Raw genomic sequence first — 6,000 nt, forward strand, 5'->3', positions numbered from 1 at the left:
AACAACGTGATGTACCCTGACGTGAGTTAGTAGAGGCTAACAACGTGATGTACCCTGACGTGAGTTAGTAGAGGCTAACAACCTGATGTACCCTGACGTGAAATAGTAGAGGTTTAGAACGTAATAATGTACCCTGACGTGACGTGGCTTGGCGCAGACTAAAACGTGATGTACCTTAACGTGAGTTAGAAGAGACACACAACGTGATGTACCCTGACGTGAGTTACTTGAAGCTAACAACGTACCTTGACGTGACTGGGCGAGGCTTACTATGGCTCAGTCTAACTCAATAAAAAGAGGGGGAAAATCATGTCCCAAGGTAAAACATGACATAGAAACTCAACTTTATCGAATCTTGTCATGTGCAGTACATACAAACTTTCCAAACATTGATTTCAGACCGTTACGTCATTCTTGGCAACCACAGAGATGCATGGGTGTTTGGAGCAATGGACCCGTCCAGTGGGTCCGCGGTCATGATGGAAGCGGCCAGGGTCGTGGCGCAGATGGCAAGCAGTGGTCAGTGCACAGCGGCTGGTTCACGCGCTTCTACATTAAACGCAATTTTCATTGACTGAGAGAATGGATAATGTTTAATGCATTCATCGTTACTACATCACAGCTGAACTGGCTGGTGGGTGCGACATGCACTCGACGGGGCATAGGCTGTCAAATATACTGAAAATACTGTCAACCGTTGTGTTAAATCATGTGTTATCAGTATTTGTTCCTCAGGTGAATGGCGTCCCCGCCGGTCCCTGGTGTTCTGTAGCTGGGGGGCAGAGGAGTACGGACTGCTGGGCTCCAACGAATGGGTGGAGGTACTGTACTGGCAAAAATATCTACCCCTTAATTATAACAGTAAACATTACGGTGCGGTCGTATGGAATCGGCAACGATATCGCCTGATCAGTTTCGGCCTAAACTAGTTTATGTGGACCCCCGAGTCTTTCATAATCTGTCATGAATTATTTGTGTGTGTAGACTGGGCTCTGGGTGTCATAGTTCGATTCAAATCATTCAGTATCTGAAATGGGTTAAAGCGTTTGCTCGTCACGCCCAAGGCCCAGGCTCGATGACCCACATGAGTACAGTGTGTGAAGCCCATTTCTGGTGTCCCCCGCCGTAATATTGCTGGAATATTGCTGAAAGCGGCGTAAGACCAAACTCCACCACTCTTTGTATGATATGGGCCATCCCCAGTATCTGAAATGTCCGAAATAATGTCCAGCAGTAAATGAGTACTCTAATCTAAAAGGGGGTAAAACCCAACGAACGCACTTACTGACGCACGAACTCAATCACCCCTAAGCACAAACATAACGTTAATTGCATTGTACAGTCCTGTATAAGCATATCATCAGAGCTGTGTGACGTAGTTGTCAGGAACATTTACTCATTAATGTTTGTATTCCAGGAGTATGTGAAGACACTGGGGGCGAGGACGGTCGCCTACCTCAACGTCGATACAGCCGTCAGTGGTAGGGTGGGACATTGAAAGTTGGTCTAGTTCGGCCGATACAGTGAAACCTTAATAATCCGGATTTCTTACAGTTGTCCAGATAAACGGGTTTCCATACTCAGATTCATGTGTGTAATACGTCCGTTTCGAGCTTACATTATACGATAGTTGTGGTTTCCAGGGTAACGGGATTCAGACTACTTGTCTCAACTTGTTGTCTCTTTGTACTGGTAATTAGAAAACATGAAGTAGAACTAACTAATTATGTGTCAACTTGTCACCCCAAACGCGGTGTTTACTCTCACTATTCTATGAAGGAAATCACACCATCTCCTTTGCGGCGACACCTTTGATGTACCGGGCCGTTTATGCAGCAGCGAAAAAGGTGAGAAATGCACACAAGGTGATATTGTTCCTATGCTTTAGCAAAACTAGGGTACCCCGTCGGGATTCTGGTTTAGAATTGGTCCCCTGCTGGTGGAATAAGGCGACCAAATGGAAGGCTCAGTGACCTGCTTGATGACGTGTCCTTGTGAACCGACGGCGTGGAGCGTTGCTAACAATATCTGTCATATCACCAGATTGTCGTATCCAGGGACCCGTTCCACAAAGCGAGTTTAGCTCTAAGACGATCGTGACTCCCATAGTCGTAACTCACATACATAGACTTACGAAAGGCGTAGAGCTACGAACGCTTTGTGGAACGGGGTCCAGGGGTCTGCGTTAAGGTGATCGTAACTCCCATACTTTAACATAGACTTCCGACAGTCGTAACTCTACGACCGCTTTGTGAACCAGGGCCAAGACTCATTTATTTACAGGCCGCCGCAATATATCTGGAATATTGCTGAGTGAGTGAGTGAGTATGGTTTTACGCCGCTTTTAGCAATATTCCCGTAATATCACGGCGGGGAACACCAGAAATGGGCTTCACCCATTGTAGAATATTTCAGAATACAGCGGTAAATAAAATGAGAAGAAAAAAAGTAAAGCGTGATTAGTAGTCATTTTACACACGCTCGTGGAGATTCTGTGGCAGAACATGTCCTCAATACCTCATATTTGTCCGAAGGGCGTTTGACCTGATTGCCTGTGGTCGTGGGCCGACGTAGATGTGAGCTCATGCAGTCAACACCTGGTTTAGCTGGTCCAGCTTCTTGTGATATACCTGGAACCGTTGACTGGGCAATAAACAGCATCCATTGACACTCAATACACACATTCTCAATAAGCGTCCTCTATGCCTCTTTGATATTACCTTATGTGTTTCTAATGTAGATAAAGGACCCTCGGACGGACGGGTCAGTTTATGATCGGTGGCTGACCGCAACCCCCTGGACGACGAGTGGTGTGGCACGTGATGTACCAATGTAAATGCACATACTAATAATTATAATCTGCATGATGTTTCCAAATATACTGATTTCATTGGCTATTCATGTCATTTATGTGTCAAATCGGTTTAATTCAAACTGATACAAATTCATTTTGACGATAATAGTTTTGAAATCATGGTATATTGGCGTCTCTTCTGACATGTTTTCTGATTTCTTTACTAAACGAATATTTCCAACAGGATCAGTAAACTTGGGTCAGGTACTGACTACGCCCCGTTCGTGCAGAAGGCCGGGATCCCCTCATCCGGAATGGTCTACACATATGATAAGGTGAACTATGACATTTAGGCCGTGTAACCTTAACAACCCTTGTAACAGCCGTCTAACTGAGGATTGGGTGGTCACAATGTACGACGTGGATAATCGTGTGCCACCCCTTCGAGCGCTGACTGGTGTGTCTGGTTCCCAGTCATCGTTTACATGTCGTTGTTATAGAGACTGAATAAAGCGGCGTTACAAAACCAAGTGTGGTGAGGTGAAATGGGGTTTAACACCGCGTCCAAGGCTATTGCACTTTTATGGCGACGTGCATCCACGTGCGTGTTTGTATGGATGCTTGTAGTAGTCCGGACTGATGCCGGTTGTATAGTGCTAGCCCACTGAGATACCATGAATACCCCCTCAGACCCGGTATACTGACTCTGAGCCGTCCAGTCCTTGTTCTAGCCCCTTGGTGCCTAGCGCCAGGCAGGGTAACAACAAGTACCATCTTTTAACGTCTTTTGGTATGACGCGGCCGGGTATCGAACCCCGGACCTTTCGCTCTGCGGGCAGACGCTCTACGAAGGCGGTCATGAATAAGTTGGCTAATTGAGGGTTGTGTGTCTTCCCTTGTGATACAATATTTGTTTGCTTGTTCAGAATATATTACATAAAGACTGAATACTGCGGCGTTAAATAACATTCACCCACTCTTCATTCACCATTCACACCTACTTATACAGTTAATGATGGTTGGAATGACTTTGATGTTGACCTCTATTTCCAGACGATCCTCTCCTCATACCCACTCTACCATTCTGTATACGAGACATTCTACGCCATGGAAAAGTTCTACGATCCGGATTTTAAGGTAAAATAGGACATAAAAAAAATCAAAAATGGTATGCGGGTCATATGAGCATGACGTGTGAACGATTTTCAACATCCTCTGTATCTCCGGGGCTAGCATTTCTGTAAGCCTACACTATCCCCTGGACCCATCCTCGTGGTTCTCACAATGACATATATTTCTAATTTATATATGGAGAGGTTGTTGACTAATGCCCCGTGAAGATCCGTGTTAGAATAGGTCCCCGGCGACCATGCTTGTCGTAAGCCGTGATTAACGGGTTCAGGTGGTCAGACTCGCTGGCCTGGTCAATGCACGTCTTTGTATTCCAATCGCGTAGATCGATGCTCATGATGTCAATCACAGATTGTCAGTTCAAGACTCGATTAATTACAGACCGCCCTCATGTTGTTGGAATTATTGCCGAGTACGGCGTTAAACAAAACTCATCTGTCAAATAGGCTAAAACTAAACTCACTCACTCACTCGCCATAATGGAAGATGATAAACGTTAGGGTTGCGCATTTCACACACAGCGGGCATTGGATTAGTCATTTGGATAAAGCATTCGGTCGTCACGCCGAAAACCCTGGTTCTATCCGAAGCCAAAATGTTGGTTATCGTCTCATGATATTGTTGGTATTCGTTAAAGCGGCGAAACATTCAACACATTGACTCATTGATGCCGAATTATGTTATGTGCCACGTAAAATGCTTTATCGGATATTTTTGCACGGTAGCGATGGGAAGCACATTCGTATAAATGGGTTCCGACCGGTGTTTTTTCTTAATTCCTCAGATCCACGCCTGTGTGACATCACTGTGGGTGGAGCTAGCTCGCAGCCTCTCCGACTCCCTCGTCCTTCCCTACAACGTCTCCGACTACGGCGTCATGTTGGAACAGAGCAGGAAAGAACTGGACAACAACCACGGGGCGTTGCTTAGACCGAGAATAGCCAACTATTGTGGGTAGCAGATTATATCACGTCGTTAATCACGATGATTTCGATACATGCATTTCAAAGGGTTTCACGTATATGGAGGAAACGTACAAAGATCCCATTTCCTGCTTTTGCAGTTTTTAAATGACATCAGCAGTGTGTCACAAACCGTTTTCTGTTTGGTTCATGCTGGGATCCGCAGGGCGTGGGTTCAAATCCTAGATTCAGACTGATGGTGATACATGGCCCGTCACTATACCGATGATATATATACAATATGTGATAATAGCGCAGCAATTAGTTTTGGCACAGTTGCGTCCCTTAAACTTGTCAGGATCCGCATATATTTGGCTCGAATCCCAGATTAGCCCCGATATTGCTATTGTTTCTATTCACCCTATCAGTGCTCAGTTTCACTTCAGCGGAAAAGGTTTACGACCTGCCCCGTATAATTATGTGCGTAACTGATTCATCCTATGTATTTCCATTCATGGGACCCAATCTAATTGTCGTTTATTACATTTGAATACAGCTGCTTTGAGAACAAACATTGAAGACTTCCAAACTGTCGCTGATGACTTCATGAAACAAATGACAACGATCAACAAGAAAGAGTGAGTTCCATTAGTGCATAATACATGCACACACCCTTACAACACCCAACGGTGGGACCCGAGAACACCCGGGGTAGAATAGGTCTTCAGCAACCCATGCTTGCCGTAAATGGCGACTATGCTTGTCGTAAAAGGCGAGTAACGGGATCGGGTTGTCATACTCGTTGACTTGGTTGATGCATGTCATCGATCCCAACTGTGTGGATCGATGCTCATGATGTTAATCACTGGATACTCTGGTCCAGACTCGATTATTTACAGACCGCCGTCATATAGCTGGAATATTGCTGCGTGCGGCGTAGAACAACAAACCAAGCAACCAACCCAGCGGTGGTGCAGGAAACATTACCTTTTCGCGAACACCTGGTACCAGCACTATTTGATAGTGATTCATAAACACATGCTCATAATATGGTCGGAATCGTACAGTCGACTGGCAGAGATTTATGAACATGAAAAGGGTTTAGTCGCTTTAATTCTAATTATTGGCTGGTGAGGTTTGGGTGCTTGCGATATTATACCTGTCTGATAATAT

The sequence above is a fragment of the Haliotis cracherodii genome, unplaced genomic scaffold (genome assembly GCF_022045235.1).
Source record: "Haliotis cracherodii isolate W230 unplaced genomic scaffold, xgHalCrac1.p SCAF_5, whole genome shotgun sequence".
Taxonomy (NCBI): domain Eukaryota; kingdom Metazoa; phylum Mollusca; class Gastropoda; order Lepetellida; family Haliotidae; genus Haliotis; species Haliotis cracherodii.